Source organism: Perognathus longimembris, chromosome 28 (genome assembly GCF_023159225.1).
Source record: "Perognathus longimembris pacificus isolate PPM17 chromosome 28, ASM2315922v1, whole genome shotgun sequence".
Classification (NCBI taxonomy): domain Eukaryota; kingdom Metazoa; phylum Chordata; class Mammalia; order Rodentia; family Heteromyidae; genus Perognathus; species Perognathus longimembris.
The window spans coordinates 75,028,421-75,045,828 of record NC_063188.1 but is presented as its reverse complement, the minus strand read 5'-3'; positions in this window follow the sequence as shown (position 1 = coordinate 75,045,828).

Sequence of the window (17,408 nt, the reverse complement as noted above, 5' to 3'; positions counted from 1 at the left end):
TGAAACAAGCAGCCCATAGGCAAAGGGCGGCACCTGGTTTCAGAATGCCTGTGAGCTTCACTTTTTCCGATGCAGATAAAAGCTAAAATGTTGTGTTAGTGTTAAAAAGGCTTTGGAAATCAAGAATACATTTCTAGATAAGAAATTTGGAAGTAAAATTGTCCTAAATAATTATTGCAAAGTGAGAAAAGGAGAATTATGGCTACCAAAATGTTTAATTGCCATTCCAGCTTCTTTGTAGGTTTTGTGTAACTGTTTCCAGCAGGCCCACAAAAAAGCACAGGTGATTCCTACAAGTTTGTCGAGATCTAACACTGGCCCTTAATAAGTTCCAGGTCAGAGAGCATGCTTAAAAACTACTTCTGTGTGGACCACCTTGTTGCTTATAATTGGAGTAAAGTGGCCCCTTATAAGACTCACTGATCTGAATCTGCAGTTCAAAGCCAGCCCGGGCAAAGAAATATCCCTGTGAGAGACTTGTCTCTAATCAGCCACCAGAGTGCTGGGAACGGAGTGGGGTGGAGCTCAAAAGTGGTATGGTGCTAGTCTTGAGCTGGAGAGCTGAGGGACAGCACTCAGGCCCTGAGTCCAAGTCCAGTGGAAAGTCACTCCTCCTGGGACAAAAGTGATGGAGCATCCAGAGGCAGTAAGCCACTGCTTGGATGGCAGAGATGGTGTCATATCCTAGAGTCACTACTGTTTGGCCTTTCAAAGGTTAATAAAAGCCGGGAAGTCCTAGAAGAATAGTTCATAAGCATGCCTTTCCAATGCCCATGTCTGTCTACTGGGCAGGAATTTGCCAGTCATCTGTGATAGTGGTTAGTAAGGATAAGTTTGTCAAATGAGAGGATAGATTAAAATCTCACCCCCTGCATTTACTCAAAGCTCTGACTGGCAGTGAGAATTTTAAGCTGATACATCTGTTTAGTAAAGAAAGCTTGTAGACCTGAGATTGTGTCCTTATTGAGATCTGTTAAAGGCCTGCAAAGGTATATTGTTAAAAATTGCAAGACCTGTCAGCTTGCCAATGCCCCCAATCAACAGATTACTAAAGGAGCTCGCCTCTGTCGGAATAGGCCAGACTTGTATTGGGAAGTAGATTTCACAGAAATTATTGGAAATTGCATTGTGCTTATAGACGCCAGAGTTCAGGACAGGTAGAGAAAATGAATTGGACTCTAAAAGAAACCTTAACTAAACTGGCCTTAGAGACTGGCGCAGACTGGGTGTCACTCCTTCCTTTTGCTCTGCTTAGAGTAAGAAATTCTCCCTATCAGCTTGGCTTTACTCCTTTTGAAATAATGTACGGGTACCCCCCGCCCATTATCCCTAGCCTTCAGACTGAATTGCTTGCTGATTTGGATGATGCTGAATTTTTGTGTAAACTCGATTATTTGCAGCTCGTGCACAAGAATGTGACCCCAACTTAAGGCATTATATGATTCTGCTTCTGTCCCTACCCCCCATTTATTCAGACCAGGGGACTGAAATCCTTAGAACCACGGTGGAAGGAACCCTAGACGGCATCGCCACTTGGGTTCATTGCTTCCACGCCAGGCCAGCTGACCCCTTTGCCCTGGACGACAACTACCGTGGTGGAACATGGGAGGTCTCCAAGCACCCATCTCAGCCGCTTTGCCTTCGCCTCAAGAAAAGAAAGTTAGACTGAATATTGTTATAATTTTCTTTTTGCCTTCTTTCCTTACTACCCTGGCTAGTGTTGATGTTATTTTGGCAGCTCACTCCAAAGTGAGGTGACCCCCTTATTTTAGGTAGTTTTGGGCTTGCTCAGGAATACGGGTATAGCCACCCGACCCTTAGAGCACAGCTGAGATGTTTACGTATTATTTTGTTGCTTGCATTTGGATACTAAACACTATACAGCTAATGGTAAGTCTGTATAGCTGAAAGTTAATTTTCAGTTTGCAGTAATCCTGCAGTCCCTTGGTAAAGTAGATAAGGTTATATGTTCCTGGCTAGGTAAGGTCAATGCCCCTGAGTCAGCCTGAAGAAGTTACAGAAGATGGATGATCTTCACCCATCAGCCCCCATTTGAAGCCGAGGGACCAGAGTTTTTGGGAAGATGAGGCAGGATAAACTAGAGGCATGCAAAACAGAGGTACAGAGACTGTAATTGTAAGAAATTGTGACAAGCCCTTTGGTTACTACTTTGGGCCCTACTGGCCCATGCCTTACCTCTATATCATCCCCTAGACATGCAAGCCATTGAAATGGACAGAATGGAGCCATGATTGGCTCCCAAGGTACCAAAAAGAAAAAGGGGGAAATGAAGTGCCAGACTTTGAGGTCAGGCCCCATTTTACCACATGAACCCCATTTTACCACGTGAACCCCATTTTAGAATCGAACGCTGAGCCAATCAGATTTGTACCTGTGTCCTAATCTTGCTTGCTTGAACACCTGATTCTTGTAACCTTGTTCTTTGCCTTTATAAGCCCTGTGTAATCACAGCTCGGGGCTTCCTCCTAACCTCCACTGTGTCGGTGGGTAGGACGAGGCCCGAGTTGCAGCTCGCTTAAATAAAGCCTTGCCTTGCTTTTGCATTTTGGAATGTCTGAGTCTCGGTGGTCTTCTTGGTGGTGGTCTCACGACTTGGCACAACAGCAGGAATTCATGTGAGAGTATTATCTCCACGAAACACTTCAGAAAACATTCTTGAATTCCTAGACTCCTAGCTACTCAAGAAGATCTGAGTTTCACATATCAAACCCAAACTGGGCCCCAAATCCATAAAACTTTCTAGGATTTGGTTAGTAGTGTTTTGGTTCAATTGACAGTGCCTTGACCCAAAGCAGCTGAGGAACAGCCCCCTGGCCCTGAGTTCAAGTCACAGTTCAGCCCAAAGTGACAAAAAGGAAGGAATGGAGGTAGGGAGAAAGGCAGGCAGGAAGTAAAGGAGGGAGGGGAAGGGAAAACAGAAGAGAAGAATGAAGCAAGGAAGGAAATGAGAGAGGGAGAGAGGGAAGGAGGGAAGGAAGAAAGGAAAAAAGACAAGACAGAATTTCTAGATATTTGATGGAGGCTCTAATTTAGGCTGACTGCTCTTCATAGGAGTTTCCAGGCTCAGTGTCCTGGGTAAGGTGTGGGAATGCCTTCTGAATCTTGGGTACATGGGTGGGAGATCTCTTATGCTCAGTACATTATACGTTTTAAAGAGGAGCTGGGTTATGTTGGTGAGGAATTGGTGGTACAAGACTGAATTCACTCCATATTCTTTATAGTGTGTGGATGGGACACACGCAGCCCCAAAGCAATCAGATTCTCCTGGGGCTCCAGAGCTGTGGTTGAACTGAAAAGCTCAGTTCCAGACACCTTCTCTTCTCCACCCACAGTGAATTTACAGTATGTGTGCCCTGGAGAATGCACTTCTTTCTGTCCTGGTGTTCATTTCTGATGCTACAAAGAGCTTCCAGGAGAGAGGTACCTGACTACACAGGCAGATTAGAAAGAATAGGAAGTTCCTCCTGTGTGACCACCCAAGAACCATCAGGCTCCAGGCTATAAAACTCATACTTGTTTGTTTCAGGCCAACGTTCTCCACCGATGTGGATCTTCTGCGTTGTCCTCATTTCTTTCAGTTCTGCTGCCAACCCAGCCAGTACCTGTGCAAATCTCTCAGGGTCAATATTCTCTGGGTCACTTTCATCTGGGTCGCTATGCTCTGGGTCTTCGTAGCTCTCCAGAGGAGCAGAATAGAGCCCTTGTTCAAGTGGCCCATCCTGGCCTTGTGGCTCAGGAGGTCCTGCAGGGTGGCCAAGGAGATGCCGTTTCCATAGAAACTGAAGAAGTGGAGCTGGGAACACTGGCTCAGGGCAGGCAGGATGGCATAAAGCTTGGCATCGGTCATGTAACAGAGGTCCAGGACCAGAGTCTCCAGGGTACCATCCACCAGCTTCAGCAGGACTCTCATGGGTCAGTATTGAGGAGATTCATGGGCAAACACCTCCGAAGCAGGTGTTTGAGCTTCCTCGTGTTTGGGCACCTGGACAGAAACCACATGTCGGTTTCCACCAGTAAACAACTATCCAGATAGAAGTTCCTCAATGGCAACAGGCAATTTTCCCTGTCAGAAAAATCAAGGCTTCATTGTTACACAATTCACAATAGCCAGGTTTTGGAAACAGTCCAGATGCTCTGCAATAAACGAATGGATCAAAAATATGTGTTATCTATATGTAGTGGAATTTTACACAGCCATTAGGAAAAATACTATATCACTTTCAAGGAAACTAATGGCCCTAAAACTAACAATATTAAGTGAGGCAAGCTAAATTCAGACACACAAATGGCGTGTGTTTTCTAGCAGGAGCTAGATCTAAAATATTGGGACATAATAACTTATACTGGTCTCTAGGTATCTACCCACAGCAAGACAAAGGAGGAGCCTGTTAGAAGAGGTCTGCAAAGGGACAATTCCTTTATGCCTATAATCATACAAATAATATTTATCGAAATGAACCCCCAGGAAATGAAAACGGTTTTTTTTTCTTCATTACTGTTTCTGTTTTCTTTTCTTTTTGTCTTGTGTGTTCATTTATCTTTCTTTGGGAGGGTAAGAGGAGGCACAGAATTAGAGGGACAACGGGAGAACAAATTCAGCACTGATATTCACTGGACACTGTGTTGAAAATGAGCTATACAACTTGTGGATGGGGATGGGAGGGAAAAATTGGGAGAGAGTGAGGAAAGGGGTGACACTCTCCAAAAAGAAATGTACTTTTTACCTGACTTACAGAACTATAACCCCTCTGTATATCACCTTTATTATAATAGCTATTTTTATTATAATAAACAGAAACAGGCTCAGCAAAGCAATAAGGATAGGCTTCCACTTGCCCTGGTTGCTCAGATATGGTAGGTCAAACCTGAAAGGCCCAGTGGTTGGCACCCTTGCATGCCCAGCTTCACCCAGAAGTCGAGTGACAGCAGCCATGAGTCTCAGTGATACTGACAAACCACAACACACCTGATCTGATACTTTGTGTCCGTTGTCTCAAAGAATGAGTCCACAAACACAGAGGGAGAAGTGGAATGGCAAAGATTTAATGAAGGAAAAGATCAGCAGAGCTCCCTCTGGATGGGAGAGTTCGTAAAGTAGGGCACGGCATGGGGTGTACTGGGCAATGGTTAGTTAATAAAGCGTCTCCAGGACATACCAAGAAAACTCTGGAGATCATCAGACTGAATAGCCCTGGGGCCATATCCACTCCCAGGCCCAGTCAATCAGAGCCTCTTCCCCACTCTTCACCAGTCCCTCCAGCCCCCCTGACTTGGTGCTTCTTTCAGGGCACACCTCTGGGGTCCCGTCTGTCCACTGTTCACATGCAAACTTTCCAGGGAAAATTACGCCCTTGATGTGATGTGGGGGGAGGGGGTGGCTTGTGTGACTGTTCAATGCCACGGGGTGGCAATGTCTCAGGCCTGACATCCCCCAGGAATGTGCAAGGCCATGGTGGAGATGCAGAACCTCTGTGAGCAGGGGGTGGAGGGGGCTCTGACCTGATGACACAAACAGGCTCTTTCCCTGCTCTCATTAAAGTCACCTGTTACATGGCAGCAGCTAACTACTGCAGGAAGACAGGAGGCCTGTACCCTTTGTAGCACAGATGGACCCATGTTGGTCCCACTGACTGCTCCTGTCATCACACTATCACCAGATGATCAACAGAAACTCTGGCTCCAAATACCTTTGAAGACAATGAGCTGCTGAACGCAGGATTCTGTGGAGCCAAGAAGAAGGACATGGAAGCCACAATCCACAGCAGAGGGCGAAACACCTTAGGGATCTTCCGTCCCCTCTTTTTCCCCACCCCTGCTGGACCTACTGAGTCACACACTAGGGGTGGCGAGCAGGGGGAGCCCCTGGTTTTGAGCAAGCCCCTCTACCTCTGGGGTTGATTTGGATATAGGCCAAAGTAAGAAGCCCCAGTGGGTAGTGTTTTCCAGGGTGGTGGGTGGATCTGAGATTTGGAAAAAGCGGGGATGGAGGTTTGCGAGAATGTCCAGGATAGGTGTCAAGGGAGAGGGGAGATCCCCAAGACCTCTTCCCTTTGGAGCATATCCTTTTTGTTCAAAGCAAAGTAGCAATCACAAGAGCTGGGCCAGCTCATTAACATCTGCCCCCCACATGGCACCTCTAGATCTCTTCCACACTGGTGTCTGAGAAGAGAAGGCAGCAGGAGGGGCCGTGGAAAAACTTCCCAGACCCAGGACTTGCTGAGAATGAGGCCAGGCCAGTAGGGTCCTATTCCCTGTATTAATTCATTCTCTCCAGCTGACACCTCATTATCTCAAAGGTAACACATGGTACCTGGCTCCCTGCCTTCTTCCCCATTCACCTTCTCCCTCCTCCCCTCCCTCCTGCCAGCCAAGAAAAAGGAGCTCAGAGCCACTGCAAAGTCTTTAGTCTTTGGGAAAATAAACCACTGCTCCTGCCCCACCCCCCCTTAATTGTGGGCCCCATCTATATTTTCAAGGCTGAGAAAGGGAGAGGAGGCCCCTGATCACCCACCCCCATGCCTGCACCAACCCTGAAGGTTCCATGCTCAGATAATACAGCTATCTTTCCTTCCTCTCACCCTACTCTCCTCTTCCTTCCTTCCTTCCTTCCTTCCTTCCTTCCTTCCTTCCTTCCTTCCACATTTATTGGCAGAACACATCCTGGCTTCAAGTACAGTATGATGGTAGTGACCGAAGCTACGGACTGCTGCCCATGACCTGAAAAACATATTTGGCAGGCAGAACTGAAACTGCGACAGCTTTGTCCCAGCCACCTATGCATGGGGTGATCAGGAAGAAAGCAAAATCCATGATATCAACTTAGAAACTGGTTAACTGAGCAGATATTATTGCAGAGAACTTGATAAGGGATTCAAGGCAGGCAGCCCATGTTCCTACCTTCAAATCTCGGGGCTCCAGAGGGAGGGGAACCCCAGTTGAGTTTTTCCGATGTTTTCCAGGAGGCACTGGAAACATATTTTATATACATATCGATCTCTCTATCTATGTCTATGCACCTGGACAGATTTGGGGGAAAGGGGGAAAAAAAGCAACTTCTGGGAGAGGAGAGGCTGCTGATGGAAACGAGGTAGAATTTATCCACAGTAGAAGGCAGGGATGGGGGAGGGAGAAAGGATAACTACCTTGCATAGGCCCTGCAAAAGAAATGTGCGGCCCTGTGACAAGGTTGCTAATGAAGGAGCTGGTTGCTGAATTAGGAATTTTTCTACCCACTGCTGGTTCGAGACAGGCATGTATCAACATTGTCTTCTGTGCCGGTATGGATTGTGACATAAAAGGAAAGGTGGTAACTATGTGAAGCCCTCCCTCCCTGATTGTGTTGGTGTGTGTTTCCTGTGGAGTTTGGTTGGCATGGTTTAGGTGAGCTGTGTGCCACCAGCCTGCCTTCTTCAATGGCAGGGTTTACAGTTTGGAAATTGAGAATAGATACTATTATGCCAGGAGGGACGATGAGGCTGTTCCAGGTGGAAGAAACAGCCATTGTAAAGGTTTCGAGGGTGGAGGAGAATGGTGTGGCTTTTCAATGAACCACACGTGTCCAGAGTGGAGGCTTTCCTCACATCTTCACCAGCTATGGAGAGGCCCAAGCTTCAGATGCTGCTAAATGGTAGCTTGGCAAAAAATAACTGATCTTTAGTGTTGTGGTGGAGTGACTAAGGTCCCACAGCACACAAACTTGGGCTCAGACATGTGAGAGGAATAAAAAGTGAGACAGGAAGCTTGGCTTGGTGCAGCTGGCCTGGGACTCAGCATTTTCCCCACAAATGTCTCCAGCAAGATTGGGTGAAGTGGGCTGATAAGAGGGGGTCAAGGGGTGGGGATGGATGTGAATGACAGTCCAGGCCTGCTTTGAGATCACTGGGAATCTGCTATCCTGGTCCCTCTTGGGATAGTAATGAGATGCTGCCCATGAATAGGTCACCCTTGCTGTTATCCAACAGCCTTTGTAAGAGCATCTATGCACTAAGTTCCCCCAAAATGACAAATTGCTTTTTCTGAATGTTGAGCAGAAACTACCACCTGCTTCGTAGAGCGGGGTGGGGGTGGGGGGTAAATCCAAGTCTCCACGTAAGCATGCTTGCTTGCTTTTATCTGTTACTGTGTAACCTGACCACTGGTGTCTGGGGACAGGGGATGGGGAATCCCGTCCTGTCATTTTAATGTGGCTCCATGTAAAGAGATGCAGGATACAGGAAGGTCACAGTAGAAACTTCCACTGAAGCTTCTGTCAGTCATTCTCCCTAGAGGGAAAAAATACTCTCAGACAAGATAATAGAAAGTTTTTTGTTTGCCTAGAATCTTAAAGGGAAGACTGCTGTTAAAAGAAGCCCAAGGACTCCCAGTTTCTCTAGAAAATTCTGAAGGTTTCAAGGATGGTAAGGGCTCAGATTCCTCTGTGAAGAAGCCCAAGGGCTGCTGGTGTGGGAACCCAAATGTCACAGATGGATGGGGTCGGCTTTGTTTGAGAATTACAGGGGAACCACAGGAACCAACACGTACCATTCGGAGGGGACCAGTGGTGGAAATACAAGGTGTGTGTGTGTGTGTGTGTGTGTGTGTGTGTGTGTGTGTGTGTGTGTGTGTTGTGTGTAGGCTGAGTATAGAGGGCTCCCTGCCTAAGGAGAGAGGTGAGACTTTTGCATTTTGCACATGTTATTATTATGGGTTGCTGTTCCCCAAAGTATAATGTCTTTGTATCTGTCCTTCCTTCCTTCCTTCCTTCCTTCCTTCCTTCCTTCCTTCCTTCCTTCCTTCCTTCCTTCCTTCCTTCCTTTCTTTCTTTCTTTCTTCTCTCTTCCTTCCTTCCTTTCTCTTTTCTTTCTTTCCTTTCTTTTCTCTTTCTTCCTTTCCTTCCCCCTCCCTCCCTCCCTCCCTTCCTTCCTTCCACTTTCTATCCTTTCTTCCATTTCTCTCATACTAAGGTTTGAACTCATGGCCTTGTATTCCCATTTGGCTTTTTTCACTCTTGAGTAGGTATCCTACCATTTGAACCAGACTCCTACTTCTGTTTCTTTGCTCGTTAATTGGAGACGAGAGACTCATGGACTTTTCTTCCCAGGATGACTTCAAACTGAGATCTTCAGGTCTCAGGCTCCTGAGTCACTAGGCATAAGCCACAGAACCTGACTGTATTTTCCTTTGTGCTTGGGCCTCTGGGGCATTCAGAGGTAATATTTGTGTTCTGCTGGTGACCAGACATAAACCTATCCAGATTTCTGACATATCTATTTCTTGGTAGTTCTTCCTTTGGTCTTTGTTAAGATTGTGCTAAAGAAAGAAAACAGGCAACTCACAATGCCAAAAATGTAAGTGTACCTCAGAATAGATACCTCTGCCATCAATGGGTAACTCTGATGTTGTCTTATTTTGCTTTCCTTTGTTTTCTCAAACAACAACAGATACAGGTGAGGACATAGGAACAAAAGGAGCCTTCACATGCTTTGCGTGGAGATGTAAACTAGTGCAACCACTATGGAAATCAATGTGGAGGTTCTTCCAAAAGAACTAACCTCCCAGCATACCACTATTGTGCATTTACCTGAAGGAGAATGAATCCATGTACAAGTACCTGCACACAGATGTCAGCTGAGGTGCTCAACAATATAATTAAAGAGCTTTTACATACATACATACATACATACATACATACATACATACATACATACTATATATATATATATATCACAGAATATTACACAGACATGAAGAAAAATGAGAACACATCATTTGCAGGAACATGGATGGACATCTAGGTGGCAATGTTGAATAAGCTAAAAGCTCATTAAACAGCCAAACATCTCATGTGTTCACTCATTCGCAGAGACTAGACCTATGGGACAAGTACACTGGATTCACGATTCACTCAAAGCCATGCACCTGTCTGCCCATCCATTCATCTCCCTCTCTCTTACCATCTACCCTCTTAACAAACATTGAGCACTTTTCCTTTTTTATCAGGAACGAAGCCCTAAGAAGTTAGCACCTGCCTCCCAGAAGCCTTTACAAGTAGGAGGTGATAAGATCTGTCGACAGGCAGCTGGAAAGGTGTTCGAGGACAGTTGGAAGAACCTTCGCTACAGTCCTCAGACCACAAGGAAATCCCAAATGCCAATGTCGGAATCCCAAATCCTGACTGTACTATTAGTAGCTGGGTGACGTCAGGCAAACACTGTGACTTCCCTCACCCTGGAAGGTGGAACGCCACTGTACTCACCCCACACGGTGATAGCTCAACCTATCCTATCCTAGCATGCAGGACAAAGTCCCAGGCCATTTCAGGACAGGTTGTTTATTTGGGAGTGGGGACAGTGATTAGGGCTGGGCTGTTAGCTCGGTGCCATACCTGTTTCAGCATAGGGGCCCGGAAGGCCCTGTACCTGGCACCTCTGCTGGATGCAGTTGGGACTGTCAGTAGAGCATTCTCTCTACCGAGGCAATCCCAGTCTTTTCTTTTCTTGTTCTTGTTTGGGTGGGACTTATTCAAGGCCTCATGCTGGTGAGGCCACAATTTTACCACCTGCACCACACTCCCAGCCCTCTTGTGTTGTAGTTGGCTTCTCAGAGAGGATCTTGTACACACTTGACCCAAGTAACACATCTGACCCCCAAGTAGACTGACACAAACTATGATGCCTAGCTCACTTGTTTACCAAGATTGTCGTTTAACTCAGCTCCTCTTCTCTGTACCTCCCCAGGTGCCAGGATTATAGGCATGTACCACCATGCCCTTCATCGTTTTTACATTGTAAATGGGGCTCCAAAGAGGGCAATCCCCAGAGATGGGAGTTGAAATTGCTGGTCCCTAAACACCTGCTCCAGAAATGTGCTCAGATCTGTCTACCCCATGCTATGATAAGAGAAAGCACAGGCTCTGGAGTGAAGGATGACAGAGCAGCACCCCTTCCCTCCTGTGAGGACAGAAGAGAGGCATGGGGCAATCTTACGAGTGCTACGATGACATGCAAATGGGACGAGCTGATGGCATGAGAATCAGCAATGAGGATAGGGGTCCCGGGTAGGTGGGATTCCCACATACCCCCCTGTATGGTGGCAGTGTCGCCGTCTTTGTGAATTGCTCACAGATACCACCCAGCCAATAGATGGGAAGAATATGCAACCAACTCATACCATCCACAGTTCTCATCCTGTTCCAGGATGATCCAGAAATACCCTGGGGGGCACACAGAAGAACAGGGAGCCCAGCTCTCAACATTGGGGGTATCCTGGGTTCACACATCCCGAATGTACAGATAAGCAGAGACTAAGAGACGGTGCCTTCCGGGCTGCTCACCCGGGCCCCCCTTTCTCGGCCCCTGCCTAATTAGAAAGAGCCCTTTCAACATCTTAGCAGAAAACAATGTTTTTCTCTCCTTGATATCATGATCGGACTGGGAGTTACCAAAGCATCCGTAGAATCTGAAATGTTTCTTAAATGTTTAAAAGAAATCAAGGCTCTGCCTGGATCTGGCCCAGGGCTCCTGGCTCCCTCTGTGGAGGGACATAAAGGGCTTTCATGCGTGTCCTCCTGCTTGCAATGAGGGCTGCATAACCGTCTCTGGTAATGGCTTGGAGTTGCTAAGGGTTTTATCCATGCCAGTAACAGTTTCTGTCTTTTAATGGCTTCCATGGGGAAGAGTCGCAGTGGACAGGCAGAACACTGGCTGAGCAAACCCGGGGAGGAGGGTGCCCATCTGGGGCAGGTGCAGCCACTGTGTGCTCACTGCCTCACTACGCCTTTTACATAAATCACCTTCCCCAATCCTTACCTAAGGGGTAGGGGGAGAGGGGCGAAGGTTGTTCCTATCCCCTTTTAGAGTTCACCTGGATCCCAGAAAGGTCATGCCCACAGGGCTCACAATGCTGAGATTTCCAGGCCAGCATTGGTGTTGGAAGCTGTGCTTTTTCCCCTGCAGGGAGGAATTGGGGGTCTTTATAAGCTGCTCGCCATGGCCCTTTACCCCATGACTAACTTCTACACCGAGGAGAGTCCTGGACCTCAAGCAATGTCCCCAGCTCTTGGGTGGGTTGAACGACTTGCTGAGGATGGCCCCAAAGCATGATGGGTAGTGAGGCAAAGTAGGGATAGGGAGGGAGGGCATCTCAGGTGCAGCCCTGGGGGTGGGGGTGGGGGAATGGACCATGGTGGTGCCTGAGAGCTGCTGCCCAGTGGTCAGCATTGTCATTCACTCACAGCTACAGGACCGTTCTCTCCACCTATGGCCTAATTATCTTCTTTTTAATTGGAGAGAGAAGCCGGGTGCCTCATGCCTGTGCTCCTAGGTACTCAGAAGGCTGAGATCTGAGGATCGAGATTCAAAGCCAGCCCAAGTTGCACCAATTAGTTTTCTATTTTCCTATAAAAACACTTGCACCAATTAGTTATCACTTTTCCTATAAGAACACTTAGCTTGATCTTAGGCAACGTACAATTTACAGGTTGTAGAATTGAAAATTCACAGAGCTCAAGCTTCAGGCACGGTTTGATCCAGGAGTTTCCATTTCTCTGCCAAGTCATTTGTCTCTGATTTACTTCCATATGTTTTCTGGCTACTCTCCCCTTCCCACCATGACAGTGAGTAGGGTATTGTGCTTGCAAGCGCACACACACACACACACACACACACACACACACACACACACACACACATTTATAAGCCATTGTTCACGAGGGACATTTGTGGCATTTGAAGCCCATCCGGGTTTAGAGACAGGCAGAACAAGGCTGGATTCCATGCTCTGCCACTTACACCATGCAAGATCTTTGGCAGACCACTTAACCCACACATGTAAGAAGAGAGCCAATAATCCTTCTATGGAGGCTTATCCTGAGGATTAGCGGCGACCCTTAAGAAATGGCTGTCAAATGGAGCACAACATGCAGACTGGATGAATCCCAGGTTCTGTGTGTCACCACAGGAATGACTTGGGGAAGGCTTGGTGAAAGGAGGCTCCACATGGGTAGAAGAGTTTATTGGGAGAGCCAAATTTATGACCTGCACCAGATGGAGGTGTGCAGAGTGAGAATTTGTGGTGGAAAGAGATTCTAGGAAGGAGAAAAGAGGCCTGCCAGCCTAGGGAACCTCCAAAGGTGTCTTTTTTTTTTCTGGGGCAGACCTAACACTGATAACCAGTGGACCTTGAGCTCAAGGCTTGGCCAGTATCAGGTTCTTAGGAAGCAGCCCAATGACACTGACTCTTCTATCCTTTCCGTCCTCTATGCCCAGCCTTTGGTAACTTTCTTCTTTGTGCCAGCAATTACTGATATCAAGATTTATAAGTTACAAGGTGTTTATTGCTCCTAGTGAAAACGTAGGTCAGTTGTCAATAGAATTTACTGAGAAATTAAGTGGCAAGAAGCATTAAAGCCCAAGGAAGGAAGTGGTGTCAGAGATGGAGTCGTGAATGGGGGCACCTGAGGTTAGTGTGGCTTTCTGTGTAATCCTCAAGAGTCTTCCTTTTTATTCTCATGTTGCTTTTTTTAAAAATCTAGATTCTACATAGAAACCATTGTCTTTCTGAGTCTGTCTTCTTGGGTTTAATATGGTGATGTCCAGTTCCATCCATTTTCCTACAAAACAACATGAGTTTGTTCTTCTTTATGGCTGAATAATATCGCATTGCATATAGATATCACATTACTTTTAATCCACTCATCCAGTGTTGGGTAGTAGACTATTGTGACCAGTGCTGCTGGAGACATGGCTGTTGTAATGTGAAGAGTGACTACTAGACCTTCTGTTCTTAACCCGGCACTCAGAGGTGAAAGTGAGCCAATAGATCCAAATGAATATGTCTTCCAGTGCCGGGCTAGATTAGCTCCCCTGGTGCGGGGATGCTCAGCTTACTCCCTTATCAGTGCTCCCCTTTTCACTGTCTCCCCTGGGCGCCTGACCCGCGGGCGGCCAAGGTGGAGTGAAGGGACACGGGCAAGCCTAAAGTGCACGTGGCCGAACGAGATCCCCTTTTCCTCCCTCCTTACCCACCAAGGAAGCCAGGCGCAGACGGACCTTGGAGACGCTTCGGAGAGCAATCCGGTTTAATCGGGAGGGGCTTACAGTAATATAGTGATGATGATGAGGATTGAGCAGGAGCTGGCGATAGGCTGGTGAGCTTGTCCATCCAAGAGCAGCTCCCAAGGAACTCCCTCATGGGCTAACGTTATTTCCCATAGTACCGCCCTCTGGGCAAAGCCCGCGAAAAGGGAGCACATGTGCTCGCTGGCGCAAGTTGGGGGATGGTCTCAAAGCTACCCCTTCTGGTTCTGGACCCAGAAGGAGATAGGTGTGGCTCACTTCCACACTGCCCCAGGGCTGGGGGAAGGGCGGCATCTCGGGAGCGCTCTCATCGCCCTTCCCCCGTTAAGGCCAAGATGAATCCCCAACATTCCACCCTCCCCACAGCCCCAGGATGTTGGTTTTGTCCTGTCCCCTGCTGTGGCCCTTCCCACCTTGTTTCAAACAGAAACCCAGGTCCTGGCCAACTCACCATGAGGTCTCCATTTGACCCTTCAGGCTCACATTCTGTTTCTTTTGGGAAGACTTACCTGAAGAACTGTCACCTATTCTGATGTCTGAAGTTCTCCCCATCTCTCAGAACTGCTGGGGATGTGACTTTCCCCCTGTTGGGAGGATCATGTTTTTCTCTACTGCTTGCATTAGACTGAGTCAACATTCAAGGAATAATGAATTATGACAATAATAACTGCAGGTAATTTAGTCACTGGCACCAACTAGGTCCAGCGCACAAAGGGAAAACTCACTGTAAATTACACCCTGGGACGACCAAGCAAATAACACAGGCATGTTCCCCAGACAACTCCACATCAACTCATTTAAATTAATAAATCATTCTTCCCTCAGTGCCAAAGTAGGCTTATTCATATGTCCTAGGATGGGCTAAAATATCTGAGGGAGGAATGGAACAATCAGAGTTCCTTGTTTATACTGCACAAAGAACTGTCTAATCGTACATACCCTTAGCTTGGCGATGTAAGAAAGGAAGAAAAAAAGTCACATTTAACCAGAAAAATTGATTGCTTCCAGATCCACAGGCTGCCAAATAACCAAATTGGATGACTTTTCCACTTTTCAGATGATAACCACAGCCCGATCTTTCTTGAAAGATTTCTGGCAGAGCTCAGAGCTGCTGTTTTCAACATTTAGTACAACAGTAAGGCCTGGTCAGGACCACATCTGTGCTTGGGCCTAGAGGATGGATAGTGTAAGGATCGGGGTCCAGTCAGCCCACTGGCAGGATCTGAACATGGAGATGGAAGCCATATTTCAACAGTATGGGTAACCAAATACTGGCCTTCCTGGGCCAGGGCTCTGAAGCCCTGGGGGGTGGGCAGAAGGGTCTGATCTCCTCTCTGTGGGTCATATCTGCTCTCTCCCCTCCAACCTCATTTCCCCACATGATTCCAAATCTATCTGTCCCATCCACCCCATCTGATTTAGTGGGGACACTTTGCCACCCACAAGCTAACTCCCCAGAGTTAATTCAGACTTCCGAAGACTCACTTTGGTGCTCAGACACCAAAGCCACAGCTGCTCCGAGGAACGCAGGATACCCCCACACATGACTCACTGGTTACAAAGTTGGGGCTCCCCAAGACCTTTTCAAATCAAATAATTGACTAGAATGACCTACAGAACTGAGAGATGTGTTACATTTACCATGCAGTTCAGGACCACTTAGAAGAAATGATTTGCAGAACAGTGTCTGTGAGGCACTGCTGAGACTTTGTGGGGCACCTTTCTGGCCTATCAAAGCCACGCAGTGTGCCTGGGCTTCCTCATCTGAAGTTTCTGATTTGTTTTCTTTTTTTATTTTTTAGTGTCAGTCCGGGATCCTGAACTCAGCGGATGGGCGCTGTCCCTGAGCTTTTGCGCTCAAGATAGGCTCTCTCCCATTTGAGCCACAGCTCCACTTCTGGCTTTTTTGGTAGTTAATTGGAGATAAGAGTCTCATAGACTTTCCTGCTCTGGCTGTCATTGAACCACGATCCTCAGATCTCAACCTCCTGAATAGCTAGGATTACAGGCAAGAGCATCTGGTACACAGCTGGTCGGGAATTTTCTTTTTTTTTTTGGGGGGGGGGCTTGTTGAATTCAGAGCCTAGGTGCTGTTCCTGAACTCTTTTGCTCGAGGTTAGCGCTCTACCACTTTGAGCCACAGCACCACTTGCAATTTTCTGGTATTTAATTGGAGATAAGAGTCTCAAAGACTTTCCTGCCCAGAATGGCTTTGAACCACAATCCTCAGACTTCAGCCTCCTGAGTAGCTAGGATGACAGGTGTGAGCCACAAGGGCTTGGCTTGATCTGAAATTTTTATTGTGATTTCTCCCTGGGTATGATTGGTGGAGACACAGGCCATGTTACTGTTTGAACTCTGGGAGGCTGGGTGTCTATCATCTGCCCTTTGGAGGATTCTGGACATCATTAAGTCGAGGGTCTGCTGCCTTGGCTGGCAGGAAGTGCTCAACAGAGGTCTGTGGAGAGAATGAATGACCCCTGTGGGGTGAATGCTCTTCATCCAATCCAGGGAAAGAGGGTTCTCTAAGGGCTCTTCCTCAAATCAGATCTGTCTCAGATCTGAAGATCTGTCACTTTGGGCCAGAGAGGGATTTCTCTCCCTGCCTCTGAGCCCTAGGATGAGAGCTCTTCTGGACCTATCATCATGAATCCAGCCCTGGCTGGCTGTGTTCGGTGGAAAGAAGCTTTGGGCCCAACTGCCATGATATAGAGAAGGTGTACAGGGAACTGGAACTACCCAAATACTTTCCAGGATATCTGGGCAACTTTTCTTTCTTTGGGGGAACCTTAATCAGTAACATGACAGTATGTTATTTCAAAAGGTCAGGGTAGGAAGAGAAATGTTTGATTCCCAGCACATTCTGGAACTGCAACAGGAAGGATTAAGTCTAGGTTAGCCCCAACAAGAACTTTCTGGAACTCAGAGAGGAAGACATAGGACAGTAATCGAGATCTAAAGAGATGATGAATTCCTTGTGAGTGCTTATATCCAGATACGCACCATCTGTAGGCAGAGAATTGGAGACCAGGATCTTCAGGGGACGGAACTGAGGGATGGCTGCCTTTCAGTGTGAAAAAGAGCCCCTGCCATGTGGATTTGCATTCATTTCCCCCTTGGTGGTATTTCCAGCCTCGGTGGCATTAACACTTTATACTGAGTAATTCCTAGTGATGGGCACTGTCTGGTGAATTATGGGGTGGCCAGCAGCACCCAAATACCCCAGTCAGTGCTGAGATCGCCCTGTAATGATGATGAAATGACCTTGATGAATGACCCTGCTAGAATACACCCTGTCTCACTGTCTTACTGTCTCAGGAGAGTCACAGATGT